The following is a 21,933-nucleotide window of genomic DNA, read 5'->3' as shown; positions in this document are numbered from 1 at the left end:
TTTATTCTATTCTCTCCTTTGACCTTGTCCTCCATAAAAGTGTTTGCTTCTGATTACCTCCTACTCCCATTTGCCCTTCCTTCCATCATCCCCTCTCCATCCACTTCTTCCCTACTTTCCTATAGGGTAACATACCCATTTAAGTTTGTATTCCCTCCTTAAACAAAATCTGATAAGAGTAAAGTTCAATCTTACCCTTTCACCTCCTCCCTCTTCCCCTCCATTGTAAAAGCTTTTTCTTGCCTCCTTTATGTTAGATAATTTGCTCCATTCTACCTCTCCCTTTCTCCTCCCATTACATTCCTCTCTTACCCCTTCATTTATTTTTTTAGATATTATTCCTTCATATTCAACTCACCCTGTGCCTTCTATCTATATAAATACATTCCTTCCACTTACCCTAACACTGAGAAAGGTCTCAGGAGTTGTAAATATCATCTTTCCATGTAGGATCGTAAACAGTTTAACTTCAATAAGTCCCTTATAATTTATCTTTCTGGTTTACCTTTTCATGTTTCCCTTGAATCTTATATTTGAAAGTCACATTTTCTATTCAACTCTAAGAATGCTTGATAACCCTCTATTTCATTGAAAATCTGTTTTTCCCCATGAAGTATTATATTCAGTTTTGCTGAGTAGGTGATTCTTGCTTTTAATCCTGGTTCTTTTGATGTCTGGGATATCATATTCCAAGCCCTCTAATCCCTTAATGTAGAAACTGCTAAATCATCTGTTATCCTGATTCCATTTCCACAATACTCAAATTGTTTCTTTTTGGCTACTTGCAATATTTTCTCTTTGACCTAGGAACTCTGGAGTTTGGCTACAATATTCCTAGGAGTTTGCCTTTTGGGATCTTTTTCAGGAGGTGATCAGTGGATTCTTTCAATATCTATTTTCCCTCCTGGTTCTAGAATGCCAGGGCAGTTTTCCTTTATAATTTCTTGAAAGATAATGTCTAGGCTCTTTTTTTGATCATGGCTTTCAGATAGTCCAATAATTTTTAAATTTTCTCTCCTGGATCTGTTTTCCAGGTCAGTTGCCTTTCCAATGAGATATTTCACATTGTTTCCTATTTTTTTCATTCTTTTTTGTTTGTTTTATAATTTCTTGATTTCTTATAAAGTCATTAGCTTCCATTTGCTCCATTCTAATTTTAAAGAATATCATAAGAAAAAGGTATAGTAAAAGAAAAATGATTTATGTAAGAAAATAGGGATGAGGCAGAACATTGGGATTTTGAACTACTCATTTAATACAGAGGGGGAACAGAAAGGACAAAAGAAGGGAAGAAATAAATAATCAAAACAACAAAAAAAGAAAATCTAAAGTTAACTCTAATCTAGGGAAAAGGTAAACACAAAACGAGTAGGTGAGGAAACAATGCTTGAGGGAAGAGAGTAGAATCAGAAGAACAGTTTAAGTAAAAACCAATCAAGAGGACAAATGCTGACTTAAAAGGGGAGGGAGAATAAAGGGAATTTTTAAAACGAATACAAAAGAAAAAAATGGAAAAAACACAGGCTTAATATCCAGAATTTCAAATATTAATTAATCAAAAAATATCCGATAAATAAAAAATAATGTATAAAAAAATAACCCTGCTATCTATTGTTTGTAAGAAGCATATCTACAAAGAAAAAAAAATTCTAAATGAAAGACTGAAAAAAGAATTACTATGTGTCAGGTGAATCAAAAAAGAAAAAGTTTGTCATGCTATCATAAAAAGCAAAAAAATATAATATTGTAAATTAATAGCAATAGATATTAAATAATTATATATGTAAAGAAACCACATATAATGAACTAATGTCAATAATAAATGTTTATGTATCAAATGTAATATAAATACATAAAGGAAAAGTGAATTAACTATAGGATAGAAAGAAGAAAAGGAAGGAAGGAAATAGAAAAAAGAAAGAAACATGCATATGCATATGTAGATATGTAGGCCTATTGATGTAGCTATCTAGAGAGATAGCAATATAATACTAGTAGGAAACTATAATATTCTCAGATTTGTAAAAATCTAACAGTCACATAAACTAAAAGAAAAATATGTAAGTGAATAAACTATTCTAGACTTTCGATCACAAAGCCTTATGACATTTTTAGATGTAAACATTAAGGGAAATTGAAATTTCTTGGGACCATATCATACTTTTACAAAAACAAGCCATATACAAGGGTATAGATGAATAATAAATGAATGACACAATGCTGAAATACCAGGTACATCCATAACAGCGCAAAATTAGATAAAAATAGTAATTAATACATTAGAGAAAACAATAGACAGGCAAAAATGGAGAAATAATGTTAACAACCATAATATAATATTCAAAGCAATGAGTGGTTAAACAAGTCACAGATATAAATATATTTTTTAAATTTTTTACAAATTAATTAATTAATTTTTAGTTTGCAACATTAACTTCCATAAGTTTTAAATTTTCTCTACCTCTCTCCCCTACTCCCTCCCCAAAACAGCATGCCTTCTGATATAGGCTCTACATATGCATTCTTATTAAATGTATTTTCACATTAGTTATGTTGTATAGAAGAATTAGGATGTATGAGAGAAACCATGAGAAAGAAGAAAAAAGAAAAAAACAAAAAAAGAGAACAAATAGTATGCTTTAACCTGCATTCAGACTCCGTGTTTCTTTTCTGGATGTGGATGCATTTTCCATTATGAATCTTTTGGAGTCGTTTTAGGTCCTCACATTGCTGAGAAGAGCTGAGACTATCAAAGTCATTCATCACACAATCTGGTTGTTACTGTGTACAATGTTCTCCTGGTTCTACTCACTTCACTCAGTATCAGTTCATACAAGTCTTTCCAGGTTTTTCTAAAGTCCACCTGCTCATCTTTTCTTATACCACAACAGTACTCCATTCACATACAACAACTTGTTTAGCCATTCCCCAATTTATGGACATCTCCTCAATTTAAAGTTCTTGGCCACCACAAAAAAGAGCTGCTATGAATATTTTTGTAGCTATGGGTCATTTCTCCATTTTCACGATCTCTTTGGGATACAGGCCTTGAAGTTGTATTGTTGGGTTAAAGGGTATGCATATATTTATAGCCCTTTGTGTTTAGTTCCAAATTGCCTTCCAGAATGGTTGGATCAATTTATAACTCTACCAATAATGCAATAGTGTTCTAATTTTCCCACATCATCTCCTGCATTGATACTTTTCCTGTCTTGTCATGTTAGCCAATCTGATAGGTGTGATGTGGTATCTAAGAGTTGTTTTGATTTGCATTTCTCTAATCAATAGTGATTTACAGAATTTTTAATGACTATGGATAGCTTTAATTTCTTCCTCTGAAAACTGCCTTTTCATATCCTTTGACCATTTATGAATTGGGGAATGACTTGTATTCTTATAAATTTGACTCAGTTCTCTATTTGTTAGAAGTGAGGTCTTTATCAGAGACACTGTAAATATTCAGTTTTCTGCTTCCCTCCTGATCTTGGTTGCATTGGCTTTGTTTGTGCAAAAGAATTTCAGTTTAATGTAATCAAAATTATCCATTTTCATTTCATAATGTTGCCTAATTCTTGTCTGGTCATAAATTCTTCCATTCTCCAAAAATTTGACAGGCAAACTATTCTTCGCTCTCCTAATTTCCTTACAGTATCAGCCTTTAAAATCGTGTATCCATTTGGACTTTATTTTGGTATACAGTGTGAGATGTTGCTCTATGCCCAGTTTCTGCCAAATTATTTTCCAGTTTTCCCATCAGTTTTTGTAAAATAGTGAGTTCTTATCCCAGAAACTAAGGTCTTTGGGTTTATCAAATACTAGAATACTATAGTCATTGACTACTGTGTCTTCTGTACCTAACCTATTCCACTGATCTACCCCTGTATTTCTTAGTCAGTGCTAAATAGTTTTGATGGTTGGTGCTTTATAAGACAATTTAAGATCTGGTGGCTAGGCCATCTTCCCTAACATTTCTTTTTATTAATTCCCTTCATATTCTGGACCTTTTGTTCCTCTAGATGAATTTTGTTATTACTTTTTCTAGCTCTATGAAGTGAGTTTTTGGTAGTTGGGAACTCCTTGTTTCACCTGGATCTTATTGGAAATGCTTCTAGTTTATCTCCTTTACAGATAATGCTTACTGATGGTTTAAGGTAGATTCTACTTATCATTTTAAGGAAGACTCTATTTATTGCTAAACTCTCTGGTATTTTTAATAGAAATGGGTGTTTTATTTTGTCAAAAGCTTTTTCTTCATCTATTGAGATAATCATATGGTTTCTGCTAATTTTGTTGCTGATATGAACAATAGTGCAGATAGTTTTCCTAATAGTGAACCATCTCTGCATTCCTGGTATAAATCCTACCTGATTATAGTATATTATTCTCATGATACATTGCTGTAATCTTTTTCCTAATATTTTATTTGAAATTTTTGCATCTATATTCATTAGGGAGATTGGCCTATAATTTTCTTTCTCTGTTTTGACCTGTCCTGGTTTAGGTAAAAGTAACATATTTGTGTCATAAAAAAGAATTTTGTAATACTCTGCCTCTTTTCACAAATAGCCTATATAGTATGGGAATTAATTTTTCTTTAGATGTTTGATAGAATTTGCTTGTAAATCCATCTTGCCCTGGAGATTTTTTCCTAGGGAGATCATTGATGGCTTGTTCAGTTTCTTTTTCTGAGATGGGTTTAAATATTTCACTTCATCTTCTGTTAATCTGGGAAACTTGTATTTTTGTAAATATTCGTCCATTTCAATAAGACTGTCAAATTTATTGGCATATAGTTGGGCAAAATAGTGTCTAATTATTGTTTTAATTTTCTCTTTATTGGTGGTGTATTCATTCTTTTCATTTTTGATACTGTTAATTTGGTTTTCTTCTTTTTTTTAAATCTAATTAACAAAATGTTTATTTTATTGGATTTTTTTCCCATAAAACACCTCTTAGTTTTATTTATTAGTTCAATAATTCTCTTAATTTCAGTTTTATTAATCTCTCCTTTAGTTTTCAGTATTTCAAATTTCATACTCAATTGGGGATTTTCAATATGTTCTTTTCTGACCTTTTCTAGTTGCATGCCCAATTCATTGATCTCCTGCTTCTCTATTTTATTCATGTAAGCATTCAGAGATATAAAACTTCCCCTAAGAACCACTTTTTCTATATCCCATAAGTTTTGGTATGCTGTCTCATAATTGTAATTCTCTTAAATGAAGTTTATTAATTGTTTCTATGATTTGTCATTCTTTAGGATTAGATTATTTAGTTTCCAAATAATTTTTAGTCTACCTTTACATGGCCCTTTATTACATGAAATTTTTATTGCATCATGATCTGAAAATGATGCATTTATTATTTTTGCCTTTCTGCGTTGGATTGTGAGGTTTTTATGCCCCAATACATGGTCAATTTTTGTGGATATGCCATGTACCACTGAGAGAAAGGTATATTCCTTTCTATCCCCATTCAATTTTCTCTGGACTTCTACCATATCTATCTTTTCTAAAATGCTATTCACCTCATTTACTTCTTTCTTGTTTATTTCAAGGTTTGTTTTATTTATCTCATTCAGAGAGTAGGATTTTGAGGTCCCCCACTAGTATAGTTTTGCTGTCTATTTCTACCTGTAACTCCTTTCACTTCTCCTCTAAAAATGTGATGCTGTGCCACTTGGTGCATATATGTTTGATAATTGTATTACTTCATTGTCTATGGTCCCTTTTAGAGGGATATAGTTTTTTACTAGATCTAAATTGTTTTTGCTGTGTCTGCAATTAGGATTGCTACCCCTGCTTTTTTTTTCTTCAGCTGAAGCATAATATATTCTACTCCAGCTTTTTATCTTTACCCTGTATATATGTCCCTGTTTCAAAGAACATATTGTAGGATTATGGCTTTTAAGCAAGTTTGCTATCTGCCTGAATTTTATGGGAGAGTTCATCCCATTCACATTCACAGTTATGATTACTATCTGTGTCTTTCTCTCCATTCCATTTCCTCCAACCCCATTTCTACTTTTATTTCTCCCTTCTCCCTTTCCCTCCTCAAAAGAGTTTTGCTTTTGTCCACTGCCTCTGTCAATCTTTCCTCCCTTCTATCAGCACCCCTCCCTTTTCTTTCCTTTTTCCTTCATTTCTAACCACCCCCTCCTTTTTCCTTCCCCTTTCCCCTCCTACTGCCGGTAGGGCAAATTAGATTTCTATAAATAAGTAGGTTATTCACTCCTTGAACCAAGTCAGATGAGAGTAAAGTTCAAACAATGTTTGTCTCCATTCCTTCTTTCCCGCTACTGTGCTATGTCTTTGTACTTCTTCATGTGATGTAATTTCCCCTTTTCTGCCTCCTCCTGTCCTCTTCTCCCATTACAATCCCTTTTCAACCTTTAATTAGGTTTATTTTATCATCACCCCTGTTAATTTATACCCACAACCTCTTCCCTCAGGCATTCTTTCCCTCACTTACCCCTTTTTTGTTTACCTTTTCCCTAGCTTTAGAGTTAACTTTAGATTATTTATGTCTTTTTTCTTTTTTATTATTTATTTCTTCCCTTCTTTTGTCCTTTCTGTTCCCCCTCTATATTAAATGAGTAGTTCAAAATCCAAATTTATTGCTTCATCTCTTTTCTTACATCTTTCAGTTTTCTTTTACTTTTTCTAAGAAGTATTTTATTGTGGTGGTTGTTGTGGTAGTGGTAGTGAATATTTTGGGGGGTTTTACTTTTTTCTTCTCATTGAGTGTCTTCCCTTCCATCCTGTTCCCAAATTTTAGCTTCTGTTTTATGGATTCCCTTTCCTAAACCATAACTGCACTGGCAGATTGATTTTGCAGAACTTGAGTAGCTTAGGGTTCTATGAGTAATCCTGAGAGTTTACAAATAGTTTCCTAATATTATTGCTAATGAGGCCCCACCCAATATTTTCCCAATGTAAATGTCCGTAAACATATCCCCAACTGATCAGTTGACTGCTTCCTAATATCATTAACAATTTAGCATAAGTTAATTGCTACAAACCTAATTTACTTTTACTGAAAAGTTATTCCAAAGACTGACATTCCTCCAAACTAGGGCACACTGTCTTCTCTTTACATCCACTGGGGCCCTGAGGAGATTGGATTTTAAAGCAAATTGTATTCCTTGCACAAAGTTCACTTCAAAGGATGGTAGGATTACTTCTCAAGTAACTCTTTTCCTTTCACTACACAAAATTTTGGCTGCAGAGTTAATTCATTATTGGATTGGTTCAAGTCGGTCACTCCTTATGGTTTGATCCTAATGGGTCTTGTCTTCTGTGGCCACAAGAATACTGGACTACGCACTTAAATTACTAGGCCTTTGGCATTTCTTCTGACCTAACAAAGTTCTCTCATATATGTCCTATTCTATCTTTGATACCCATTCATCTAACATCAGAGGGGAAAATCAAACAAAAAAGACCGAAATAAAGGTGGCACACCCACATGACAGTCTGGGAGGGGAGATAAGATAGCTTTGGTAACATTGCCCATGTCTCTCATCAATATCTCTTTCCCTACCTGGAACTCCAATGCATTTCCTCTTCCTAATCAATAGAAAGCAACCACAGAAACAAACACATTTTCATCTGTTAAAATCTTTTATATACTTGTTCAGTTACAGCTCAATGACTTTTAATCACCATGTGGGTGTGAATACCTCTATCTCCTCACAATATTCTTCTAGTATTCTTATACCTTAACCTCTCCCTACCCCCCCCCATCTACTCCATGATTCCTATGACATTGAAGTACTTACTTTTCATGGAGCAAAACTCTGCTTCTCCTGATTCTGAGCATTTCTACTAGATAACACCCATACTTGGAATGTTCTCCTTTCTTATGTCTACCTCTGAGATTACCTGGTTTCCTTCAAGTCCCAGATAAAATCCCATCATCTATAAGAAACTTTTCTCTATCCCCTTAATGCTAATGTTTTCCCTCAAATATCTTTTTTCAGCTTGTTCAGTTTATCATTTGTTTGTATGCATATGTTTGCATACCATCTCCCTCTTTAGATTGAGATTTTCTAGCAGACACTGAGTGTCTTTTTCCTTTGTTTATTTACCCTATAGCATAGTGCCTCACACATAGTTGGAATCTAATAAATGTTGCCCAAAACATAAATTTCCAGTCTGGGTAGTAGTGATGAGCCAAAGAATGTGAGAGTAGGGAACCTACTATCCTGAGGAGATTTCAGTCTCCCCTAGCAATAAATCCAGTATACAATTCGATGACTAAGTTACAGAAATTACAGGAGAACCTACGAATTCCAGCAGCAGGTTCACCTAACCACCATGTTAGAATAGGATTGTAGGTTTAGAGTTGGTAGAGAAAATTGAGGTCATCTAAAGCTTTTATTTTACAAAGTAGAACATCAAAGTCCTAGGAGTAGAAATGATTTCAGAAGGACCCATAGATAAGAAGTAGTCAGTCCAGCTACCCAGGTCCTCAGACTCCAAATCTTATACTTTCCACAGACAACCTTTCCAAATCTGACTGAAAATGGTAGATGATAAATAACTGTATTTGGATAGACAGACAGATGGATAAGAGACAGAGACAGAAGATTTATGACGTGCTTATTCTGTGCCATGCACAGTGCTAACTGATAGGGTTACAAATACAAGCAAGCAAGAGAGTCCTAGCCTTCCAGGAACTTATATTACATGAGGATTAGAATGTCAAATATCTGAAAAGACAGATCTTGAACTGCTTTATATGTGTAATCTCCCCTACAATATTGTTAATTCCTTAAGAGTAAGAACCATGTAATCTATGTATCTCTCAAGGTGCCTATCATAGCGCCTTTCACATAACATGTGCTCAATAAATATATGCTGCCTGAGTGAACAGATAAATATTTCTTTGTATCCCTCCTCTTCAAGGGCTTTACCAAAGTAATTGCTTAGCCTTGGCTGTCTGCGGAGCTTTAATTAATGAATCATCCTTGACATGGACAAAGAAATATAATAATTTATTTTGTGTCTCTGGTGTCTAGTAATAAAACTTCCATAAGCATATGCTTTTTAGTATATGAGGGGCATTTTTCTCATGCAGAATTTTTATCAGTTGGCAAAAGAGGTTTAGCATTTGTCTGAGCCAAGGTTTGGAATGGTGGAACTAGTTGTAAGCCAGAAATATGTAGCAGATCCAAAGGCACATGCTAAAGGTCACATTCAGTTTTGGCCTACTTTGTCTCAGGTAGACATTGAGAAATGTCATAGGGAAATTATGTAGGAAAGTGATGATGCTAATGAATCATGGCAGCAGGTATGGGTGTTGAATTGGTTTGTCTTCTCTTTCGAGTAATATAAATTGGGAATGTACTATACAAAGGGGGAAGACTTTGTGATATTATTCATTCTTGACTACAAGCCAGTTGACTGGATCACTTAAATTTCCACACATGACACACCATCTCTCAGTTCCACACTTTTCTATTGCTTGTTTCCCATGCATGGAATTTTTTCCCTTCTCACCTCTCCCTCCTGGCCTCACTGCATTCCTTCCAGATTCAGCTCATTGATTCTGTAGAAGGCTTGTCTATAGGAGGCCTTGTTTAGCTGCATTCTTTGCTCTTGCCCTCCCCTTCTCTGCCTTGTGCCTTCCCTGAGATCACCTCGAATTTATATTGTATGTAAGTTGTATAGTTTTTTTGAATGCTCTGTGTTTCCATTTCTGTCTTGATTGAGGTATCTCAAGTTCACCTCACAGAAACTTACTTGTGTACTGATGAAATCAATATTTATGGGCCAGGGAAGCATTAGTAGTCTCAACAGTAACTTGTGAAACATAATTTTGTAAGCTTTCATTATTTACATTTGTCGATTTTTTTTTTTTTGTTAAAAGCAATTGAAGAGAAAAAGAAGCATTAGGACTATCACTGAGGAAATTTTTTGTGTAAAAGAGTGTAGGCCTTAAAGTGCATCTTTTCTCTTAAGGTTCATCTAGTATGCCAGTTCCTATGATAGGCCTTTTCAGATGCCCTTATCTATTAATGTTCTTTCCTCTTTAAATTACACTGTATGTATTTACATGTTTAAATGACACTTTTGCTCCCCTCTCACACTTAGTCAGTAGAATATAATTAATTTTATGGAAAATATGTGTGTTAGTGTGTTTATGGGGGAAGGGTGCTTGTTTTGTTTTAGTATTTTTATGTTTTGTTCTTGTATTACTAGTACCTAGCACAGTGTCTTTTAGAAAATAACTGTTTACTAAATTCTTGAAGAAACTTGGAAAACTTGCCTCACATCTTGCAAATTGCCAAAAGTTACTAAAGAGGATGATATTGGAGGTTGATTTTTGTTTGGTTGGTTATTTGTTTTCAGTACACTAATACGTTGTTAGAGGAGCTAGAAATTTGTCCAACCTTTATATAAAGCAATTTAGAATTATGTTAAGGAAGTAGATAAACTATCTATACTCTTTGATACTGAGATCACACTCCTAGGCACAAGAAATTCAATAACAAAGAAATGTTTCATATATACTAAAATATGTAGAGTAGTATTTCTTGTAACATCAGAGATATTGGGTGGTAGGAGTACAATAGGGGATATAATACTTCTCAATACTATAATAATTCTCAAGGAATGGTGGCCAGGGAAGTCTAATAGCAATGGGGATATCATTGTCCCCTGAATAACATTGCATAGGGTATTTGCGTGTGTGGGGGAGGTAGGAAGGAAGGTGATATACATAGAAATTGACAACATTCCTTTTCTTGTTAAGCCTTTCTTCCTGGTCAAGGGCTGCATGGGATGGAGTATCATCTGTGTGTTTAAGGTCAGCTAGATTAAGAGTTATGGGAACAAGTATAGAGTGCTGCACAGTGCATGGCACAGAATGTGCCAGAAAACAAAAACAATGATGGAATAGAATTAACAGAGATCAAGGGCATACAATAATGGCTATAACACTGCAGATTTTCTGGGGAAGGAAATCATTGAGGAATGAAGAAGGAGAACAGAGGGAGAAACATACAGGAAAGTGGAAGAGTTTCAAAGATTTTTAAAAGTCTACATTTATGTTCTAGAATATATGGTTAGACATGAAAATAGAGAAAAACAGTGAGAAATATTTTAATACTGGTGGAAATTAATATATTTTTTATTTTTTTAATTAAATATATTTTTTAAGATTAACAAAGTGCTTCAAAAATATATTATTGCCATTTTTCATTTATCTTCATAATAACTCACCACAATGGGTATTATTCTTGTTCTTCAGGTGAAGAAACAGAGACTCAGAGTGGTTATTTTCTCAAGGTCACAGACCTAAGACATTCAAATCTAGGCCCTTCAAATTCCAAATCCAATGCAAAATCTAATACATTGTACATAGATAGACTCATAGAATCATACAAATTTATAACTAGAAGGGATAAGGGAAGAATAAAAAAGAATCCCACCTTGCAACTTACTTGATAATTTGTCTTCTGGTTGAAGACCTCTAACAAGGAAAAATTCAGTCTCCTGGGGGCAATCCATTCTTCTTACAAACAACACTACTTTTAAGAAGTTTTTATTCACCTTAAGCCACATTTACTTTTTTGCAACTTCTTATTGCTCTGAGACCAATATTATATCTCCCTGAGTCTTTTCTTCCCTGTGGTAAATATCCCTATTTCCTACCAATGACACTCATATAGCAAAGAATCATGGGCCTTCAACTTCCTACCTATTTTCACCTAGATATTCACTAACTTAATGATAACTACTCTAATTTGTCATTCTTGTTTTTGTCCATTTTCCAAGATGATGGTACTTATGAGTGAATTGTCAAATATGCAAATATGATTTTAAAAGGTTAGCTTGATTCTTATAAGTCTTTGAGAGATTCTGTTGCTACTTTTCCCAAAACATCTACACTCCATTCCATGTTTCTTGAAGCTATATTTTAGAATTCTTAAAATATTTCTTCTATTTTGTTCTATTTGTCATTGTCCTGTCATAACTTATCTCACAGCAGCTATCTGGATGTCCTGCTCTTGGTCATTGTTCACACCCATCTAGTTCAAAACATGTAAGGTTCCAATACTGGTGATTATTTAATCATTTTATTATGAATAAAGTTGGGCCATTTAGTGTTTCAGATAGTTTTGAGGTAATTTTGCTAAAATTGCTAAGTTGGAGATATTATCTGCTAGTTCTCACACTTACAAAGCAGGTAAGGCCGTGTTGTATTTCAGATATTTCAATTTATCTTGATAGTGATATCCTGTGCCTGTTTCCAAAGAAAATACTAACTTTGATTTTATTTTCTAAATCTTAATTAATCAGTTCATTACTGGAAAGCTTACTGATAATTTGGAGAATTTAGTAATGGTTTTCAGATGTGTCACATATAAAAATCTTAGTTGTATGCAGTTTGTCTTCAGATTTACTTTCAATCCATAACACAGTGTTCATCATGGCTGATTGTCAGTTGTATCTATTCTTTCTTAACAACTTCAGAACCAATTCTGTCTTTCTCTGATGTATCTATCTCTCTATCTATCTGTATGTATGTATGTATATGCTTATGTGTGTATATATGTATATATGTTTATATATTCTTGTTTAAATGAGTTGCATGTGAATTTCTCTGTAAATTAGTTGAATCTGTCAGATACTTCCCCTTTTTCTGAGCTCCAGAGATTTGAACCCTGGGTTCATATCTTAAGATTACTTAAAAAGGAAGACTCAAAAGTGAATTATGATGCATACCATTACAGAATGTATCTCACAAATTTTATCACTGCCTTGCTGAAATTTACCAATCTGTGTCATTGACATATCTGGAAAATCACCAAATTCATTTTCCTTTCCCCATATACATATGTAGGAATGGACCTATTCTCCATAGACATGCAAACATATGTATATGTATGTGTGTGTGTATATGTTATGTATGTGTATGTATATGTGTATATATGTATGAATAACATGAAACTGAACCAAATAAAATGCCAGAAAAGGATGTCTGTGAGAGTTTCTTGAGTTTATAACTCTAAGAATCACTTAATTTGTCTGTTACATAGAACACATTCATATGGATGCTGCACAACAAGCCAAAAGGATCAAACTAATCAACACTTGGTCAGCTAAGTGTCTAGAGTACAGTTGGTATTTAATAGTGCTCACTGCACAAGACATTAAACAAGGCCAACAAAGAACACTCAGTGTATCAGGAAGAATAACCTGAGAAGTGGTATGAACATAGGAGGGCAGAGATCTAAGTGGCCAGAGGAGGCTTCAAAGTAATGTAGAGACTGCATTGGTGGCAAGCCTCTAACTGTCTGTTAGTGGGAAACAGACAAGAAGGATTTTTAGAAATCAAGAATCCATCTCTTAGTGTTAAGGAGTCTAGTGAAGATGTATAAAGAATGCAATAGCAATCAATCTAGAAATATTTATTGGCATCTACTATATACCATTCACTTTTAAGAACTAGGTAAACAAATATAGTTAATGAAACAATCCTTCTTCAGCAAGAGTTCTGACTATGAATGGAGGAGATAACACTTAGGTAAATATGTACACAATAAATAAAAATAAAACAAATTCAAATAAAGGAGAAAATAGTTAAATGTGGAGTACTTTGAGAAGAAAGGAAATGCAAATCAAAGCAATGTGGAAAGGCTCCTGGAAAAGGTGGTGCCTGAGCTGTATCTAGAAAGAAGAGATTCTGTGAGGTGAATGTTAGGAGGCAGAACATCTTAGGTACATAGGACTTTGACTCTAGTGTGTAAGAAGTTGAATGGTATGCATGAACAAACTGCAGAGGCAACGTGTACCAATTCATTTGAAAGCATAGATACTGAGTCAGGGAGTCTGAAGAACCAAAATGACTCAAGTTCATGTAAGGTAGTAAATAAGAGCATTGAGATTCCAAACCAGGTCCTCTAACTCTATATCCAAAGAGTTTTATACCAGATGGAATAACTATTTGAAAATCCTACCAGGATTATTTGAATGTTTCCTGGATTAGCATAATGTAAAAATCTACTTCTAAAAATCTGATGCAACATTCATATTTTCAATTCTTTTTGTATCCAGAAATTCCCTCAAAACTGTTTGCTTCCCAATGTAGAAGCAGACAGAGAAGCATATTTTATATCTTTAAAAGTAGAGAGCTGTTTCTTTTGAAGTATTTTATTACATGCTGGCAGTTGATTTAAATTTTGGGTAAGATCATGGTTGAAATTATTAGCATATCAAGCTGGTTGGCTGTTGTCCTTCATTCTCAAAGAGTACCAAAATGACACTATGGTAGTCAAGTTACAGTGTGTCAGACTGTGGCTGATAAAAAGAATATAAGCTCAGAATGTTCTGCCACAGGTTGGGCACAAATAGTCCATGTAAACATTTGGGGTGGATTCTCCAAATTTGCTCATCTCTCCTTTCTTTTGAGATACTTCAATTCTGCTTTGCTCATAGAGCATGGCACCTTCTCTGATAAGGGTAGGCTCATTTTGGGCAGTCCTATGTCAGTGTCTCCCATGTTACACAATCAATTCCAAAGTTGCTGTTTATTTTTTTTTGCTTTAAATAGTATTTCATTTTTACCCCACAATTACATATCAAGAAAAATTTTAGCATTCCTTTTTACAAGATTTGGAGTTCCAAATTTTTCACCCTCCCTTTCTTCCTCCCCACTTCTGAAAAGGGTAGGGAGTTTGATATAGCTTACACATATGTTATCATGTAAAACATATTTCCATATTTGTCACAGTGGTGGGAGAAGAAACAGATCAAAAGAAAAAAAAACAGGAGAAAAAAAAGGTCGTGAAAAAAATAGGCTTCACTCTGCATCCAGAGTCCATCAGTTCTTTATCTGAACATGGAGAACATTCTCCTTCATGAATCCTTTGTACATATCTCAGATCATTGTATTGCTTTGAAAGCTGGTTCATTCATAGCTGATCATCACACGCATTTGCTGATGCTGTTTTCTTGGCCCTGATCATCACACTTCACATCAATTTGTACAAATCTTTGTAGGGTTTTCTGAAATGTGTCTGTCCATCATTTCCTATTGCACAATAGTTTTCCATTAAATTCATATACCACAGGTTTGTTAAGCCATTAATGAATCGATGGGCACCACTCAATTTCCAATATTTTGCCAAAACCAATAGGGATACTCTAATTTTGTTTTGCACATAAATGTCCCATTCCCTTTTTCATGATCTCTTTCTGATACAGACCTAGTAGTGGTGTAGTCAGAGCAAAGGATATGCAGTTTGGTTACTTTCAGGGCACAGTTCCAAATTGCTCTCCAGAATAGGTAGATCAGTTCACAACTCCACCAAAAAGGCATTAGTTTCCCAATTTTCCCACATCCTTTCCTGCATTTCTCATTTTCCTTTTTTGTCATATTACCCAATCTACTTGGTGTGAAGTGGTACCTCAGAGTTGTTCGACTTTGCATTTCTCTATCAAACTGATTTAGAGTTGGTGGACCCAAGATGGCGGCTGGAAATCAGGGACTTGCCTAGGGCTCTTCCCCAAGACCTTCCAAACATTGATAAAAAATGGCTCTGAACAAATTCTAGAACTGCAGAACCCACAAAATAGCAGAGGGAAGCAGGGCTACAGCCCAGGACAGCCTGGATAGTCTCTGGGTAAGGTCTATGGTGCATGGAGCTGGGAGTAGAGCAGAGCAGAGCCCAGCTTGGGCTACGCCCAGACCAAACAGGCTGGGAGCTGGGCGGAACAAGCCCTAGTACCCTGAATCAGTGAGCTGTGGCAGTTACCAGACTTCTCAACCCACAAACATCAATACAGCAGAGAAGGTTAGTGGGTAAAGCTGCAGGGACAGAGTGAAAGGAGTTCACAGTTCAGCCACCCCTTTGGGGGTGGGGGAGGTGGTGTAGCTACAGAACTGCAGCTTCAGTTGCTTCCAGCCCCAGGTGTACCTGTTGGGAGGAATTAAGTGGATGATGAGAGTGGGAATGGAGAGCCTGCTTAAGATCTGAGTCAGGTCCGGGTTGGCAGTTCTTGGGGGAGGAGGAGCGCTGGGGTAGTAGAGCTTCCTGTGAGAAATACCTCTGAGAGCAACAGCACATCCCCTCAAGCTTGGACCAAAGTACTCTCTACTCTACTAGCAGTCATACCCTGACATAAAATTAAAGGGTCAAGTAGTTGGCTAGGAACATGGCCAGGCAGTGAAAATGGACTCAGATTCAGACTCAGACTTTGGAATCTTTCTTTGGTGACAAAGAAGACCAAAACATACAGCCAGAAGAAGTCAACAAAGTCAAAGAGCCTACATCAAAAGCCTCCAAGAAAAATATGAACTGGTCTCAGGCCATGGAAGAGCTCAAAAAGGATTTGGAAAAGCAAGTTAGAGAAGTAGAGGAAAAATTGGGAAGAGAAATGAGAGTGATGTGAGAAAACCATGCAAAACAAGTCAATGACTGGCTAAAGAAGACCCAAAAATACTGAAGAAAACAACACCTTAAAAAATAGCCTAATTCAAATGGCAAAAGAGCTCCAAAAAGCCAATGAGGAGAAGAATGCTTTGAAAGGCAGAATTAGCCAAATGGAAAAGGAGGTCCAAAAGACCACTGAAGAAAATAACTGCCTTAAAAATTAGATTGGAACAAGTAGAAGCTAGTGACTTTATGAGAAATCAAGATATTATAAAACAGAGCCAAAGGAATGAAGAAATGGAACACAATGTGAAATATCTCATTGGAAAAACCACCCACCTGGAAAATAGATCCAGGAGAGAGAATTTAAAAATGATTGGACTACCTGAAAGCCATGATCAAAAAAAGAGCCTAGATACCATCTTTCAAGAAATTATCAAGGAGAACTCCCCTGATATTCTAGAACCAGAGGATAAAGTAGAAATTGAAAGAATCCACCGATCACCTCCTGAAAAAGATCCCAAAAAGAATACTCCTAGGAATATCGTCACCAAATTCCAGAGCTCCCAGATCAAGGAGAAAATACTGCAAGCAGCCAGAAGGAAACAATTTGAGTACTGTGGAAACACAATCAGGATAGCACAAGATCTAGCAGCTTCTACATTAAGGGATCAAAGGGCTTGGAATATGGTATTCTGGAGGTCAGTGGAGCTAGGATTAAAACCAAGAATCACCTACCCAGCAAAACTGAGTATCATGCTTTGAGGCAAAATATGGATTTTGAATAAAATAGAGGACTTTCAAGGTTTCTCAGTGAAAAGACCAGAGCTGAATAGAAAATTTGACTTTTGGACACAAGAATCAAGAGAACCATGAAAAGGTAAACAAGAAAGAGAAATCATAAGGGACTTACTGAAGTTGAACTGTTTTGTTTACATTCCTACATGGAAAGATGATACGTATAATTCATGAGACCTCAGTATTAGGGTGGCTGAAGGGAATGTACATACACACACACACACACACACACACACACACACATATATGACAGAGGGCACAGGGTGAGTTGAATATGAAGGGATGATATCTAAAAAAGTAAAATCAAATTAAGGGATGAGAGAGGAATATATTGAGAGAGGGAGAAAGGGAGAGATAGAATATGGTAAATTATCTCGCATAAAAGTGGCAAAAAATAACAATTCTGTTAGGAGGGAACGGGGGGTAGGTGAGTGAGGGGGAATGAGTGAATCTTGCTCTCATCGGATTTGCCCTGAAGAGGCAATAAGATACACACTCAATCGGGTATCTTACCCCAGAGGAAAGAAGGAGGAAGGAGATAAAATGGGGGACAATGGAAGGGAGGGCAGATGTGGGCAGGAGGAAATCAAAAGCAAACACTTTTGAAAAGGGACATGGTCAAGGGAGAAAATTATATAAAGGAGGATAGGATAGGAAGGACAAAATATAGTTAGTCTTTCACAACATGAGTATTGTGGAAGGGTTTTGCATAATGATAGACATGTGGCCTATGTTGAATTGGTTGTCTTCTTAGGGAGGGTGGTTGGAGAGGGAAAAGGGGAGAGAATTTGGAACTCAAAGTTTTAAAAGAAGATGTTAAAAAAAGTTTTTGCATGAAACTAGGAAATGAGATATACAGGCATAAACATCTATCTTGCCCTACAAGAAAGTAAGGGAAAAGGGGATGGAGGGGAGCAGGGTGACAGAAGGGAGGGCTGACTGGGGAATGGGGCAATCATAATATATGCCATCTTGGAGTGGGGAGGTAGGTGGAAATGGGAAGAAAATTTGTAATTCAAACTCTTGTGAAAATTAATGCTGAAAACTAAAAATATTAAATAATGATTTTTTTAGACGTGATTTAGAGTGCTTCTTCATATGCCTATACATAGCTTTTATTTCTTCATCTGAAACCTGCCTGTTCATATCCTTTGACCATTTATGAACCACGGAATGTCTTGTATGCACACACATGTGACTCAATTCTCTAAATATTTGAGAAATGATTCCTTTATCAGAGACATTTGCTGTAAAGATTATTTCTCAGTTTTCTCCTTTCCTTCTAATTTCATTGCATTGGTTTTGTTTGTGCAAAATTTTTAATTTTAATTTAATGTGATCTAAATTATTTATTCTACATTTTATAATGCTCTGTAATTCTTCTTTGGTCATGAATTCTTCCCCTGCCCATACATCCCACAGATAGACTATTTATTGCTCTTCTTATTTGATTGCTTCTTTGTCTATGGTACTTTTAGCAAGATATAGTTTCCTCCCTTATTTTTCTTAATAAGATCTACTTTTCTGTTTATGTTGTTTAATATCAGGATTGCTACCCCTCCCCCTTCTTTTTCACTTCATGTGAATCATAATAGTTCTCCTCTAGCCCTTTACTTTTATCCTGTGTGCATCTTTGTCCTTCAGGTATGTTCCATGTAAGAATTCTGATTTTTGATGTACCCTGCTATCTACTTCTGTTTTATGGGAGAGTTCATCCCATTTACATTCACAATTATGATTATTACCTGTGTATTTCCCTCCATTCTATTCTTCTCCCTATTTGTCCTCTCTCTCCTTTTACCGTTTCCCTCCTCACCAGTGTTTTGCTTCTTTCTACCACCTCCCCTGATCTGCTTTCAATTCTGTCAGTCCCTACCTACCCTCTTCCCCCTCCTACTTCCCTGTTGGGTAAGACAGATTTCTATATTCAAATGATTGAATATATTATTCCATTTCTGAGCCAATTCTGCATAGAATAAGGTTCAAGTGATGCCCATAGACCAACCTTTCATCTTCCCCTCGACTGTAATAGGTCTTTCTCTAAGAGTCACAAATGCCATTTTCCCATGTAGGTATGTAAACAGTTTAGCTCTATTGAATCTCTTATGTTTTCTTTTCTGTTTTTGCATGCTTATACTTCTATTGTGTCTTGATATTGGAGGTCAAATTTTTGGTTTTGTTCTGGTCTTCTCCTTATGAAAGTTTGAAATCCTTTTATTTTCTTGAATGACCTTTTTATTTTTCCCTTGATGTATTATGATTAATTTTTCTGGGTAATAATTCTTGGTTATAGTCCTAGCTCTTTGCCCTCTGGAATTTCATGTTCCATGACCTCCGATCTTTAAATGTTACAGCTGTCAAGTCTTGTGTCATCTTGATTGTGACTCCCTGTGTTGGTAGGCAAAATGGCCTTTGTTTTCTTTTAGTAACTCAGTTTATTTCGTTAAGCCTTACTAGGTGCTGGGCCCGTGGGGCCCAAGATAGGGCTAACTCCAGGGAGGGCCTAGTTTACATGTCTGGGACAGCAGAGGCTTTTAGACCATGTGGATTTAAGTCTGCCTCTTTGTGACTATTCACAGGGCTGGCTAAGGGGAGGTGTTAACTCCAGAGCCATGCCCTATTGGGTGTTAGCCTAATCTACGTGGATGTGAACCTCCCAGGGTCCTAAGGGGAGGGGCCAACTCAAGAACCAATCGGCTCTGGTCACTCAGGTGATGCTTGATGATGTCAAAAACTCTATAAGAGGAGAGAAGACAGCTTGAAGATCCTTTTTCGGTTGGAGCAGCAGTTGTGGCGAGCGTGACTCTGGGCAAGCCCTTGTTCTGAGCTCCCGGGCTGAACCTAGATGTTGGTAACTGAATTGTATTGGGTCTGTCTGTTGATGTTTGTAATTTGTTTGTATTTTATTCTGAAGTTCAGGGTGCTGGCTTTTCCCCCTGAACTAAATGAATGTTCTGAAGTTCAGGGTGCTGGTCTCTTCCCCTGAAGTAAGTGAATCAATTTGTATTTTAATTTGTTTGTATTTGTTCTGAAGTTCAGGGTGCTGATTTTTTCCCCTGAACTAACTGAATGCTGTCTGTATGCTGGATTAAAGTAAGCTTGTCAACCCCTTCACCTTGCTTTCCTTGGTTAAGCAGATTAAAAGAACCTGTGCTTTACCAGCGTGCCGGCAGCTTTCTGGGTGCTGGCAGTGGGTGGATCTTACACCCCCACAGAAGCTGCTAGCCGGATTGTTAAAACACTCCTTGATATTAGAATTGTTCATTTCAGCCCACTTGTAGTATTTTTTTTTATTTGACCTGATAGTTCTGAAATTTGGTGATAATGTTCCTTGGAGTTTTAATTTTGGGATCTCTTTCCTAGGGTTAATGGTGGATTTTTTCATTGTCTGTTTTGCCCTCTGCTTAAAAGATATCATGGCAATTTTCCTTGATAGTATCTCGGAAGATGCTGTCCATGTCCTCATTTTGATTATGGCTTTCAGGTAGTCCAGTGATTCTGATATTGGCTCTGCTGGAACTATTTTCCAAGACAGTTGTTTTTCCCATAAGGTATTTGATATTTTCTTCCTTTTTTAATTCTTTTGAATTTGTTTGATTGATTCAAGATGGCTTATAGAGTCATTAAGCTCCACTTGCCCAATTTTAACTTTTAATGTGTTATTTTGATCAATTAGCTTTTGTATTTTTCCATTTGGTGAAATCTACTTCTTAAAGCAGTTTTCTAGGTTGTTGTGTCTTTTTCATAATTCTCTTGCATCACTCTCATAGCTTTTCCAATTTTTTTCTTCTACCTCTCTTACATGATTTTAAACTCCTTTTTTGAGCTCTTCTATGAGTTATTTCTTGGCTTGAGACCACTTCCTATTTTTCTTTGGGGGTTTGCCCATAGGTGTTTTGAAATTGTTTTCCTCTTCTGAGTTTGTGTCTTGGTCTTCCCTGTCACCATAGTAACTTTGTTTGGTCAGAGTCTTTTTTTTAAAAATTGTTGTTACTGTTTGCTCCTTTCTTTTAAATTTGATTTCTACTGCCAGGGAGGAAGGGGCTTTCTCTCTCAGGCTTCTTGTGCCAATGGCTGTAGGCCCTGCTGTGTAGCTGATGTCGTTGCCCAGAGGCTCATGGGGAACCCTCATGTTTGGTGCTGTTTTGAGGGGGTGAAGTGTGTAGTGGCTGGTACTGCTGGAGGCTGAAAGGTTCTGGCAGCTTACCTGGTGCTGAGTTGGGGTCCTAGTGGTGGTGTCCAGTTTACTGAGACCAGGTGGGTTTTTCTACTTTTCTTTGGACTACACTGAAGCACGTGGAAGTTTGGCTCCTGGAGGATTTCACCTGCCTGGGAGTTGTAGTGAAGCATATGGTGGTTATCAGAGCTGGAGTCTGCCAGTTCCCATGCTTATGCTAAGGCATAGGTCCTGGTGTTGGTGTTTGCTTGCTCCACCACACAGGGCTCAGGATCTCTATCAGATTTGCAGAAGTAGGGCTTGCTGCTGGCTTGCTAGGACACTTCCTGCTTTGGAATGCACTACCATTTTACCTGAGTGAGATAGACCTTTTTTGCTGATCCTCTGAGTATCCTGGGCAAAAGACCATTTCCCCTCCCCTCATCTTTCTGCTGACTCTTCTGTTCCAGGATTTGTTCTAGGGTGCTATTTTATGGTTGTATATGCATGTATGTATGTATATGGGAGAGCTACAGTGCTTTACTGCTTACTCTGCCTTCTTGGCTTCTGGAAGTCCTGAGTTCCAAAGTTCTTA

The sequence above is a fragment of the Trichosurus vulpecula genome, chromosome 6 (genome assembly GCF_011100635.1).
Source record: "Trichosurus vulpecula isolate mTriVul1 chromosome 6, mTriVul1.pri, whole genome shotgun sequence".
In the NCBI taxonomy this organism is placed as follows: Eukaryota; Metazoa; Chordata; class Mammalia; order Diprotodontia; family Phalangeridae; genus Trichosurus; species Trichosurus vulpecula.
Note: the sequence above shows the minus strand (reverse complement) of the source record.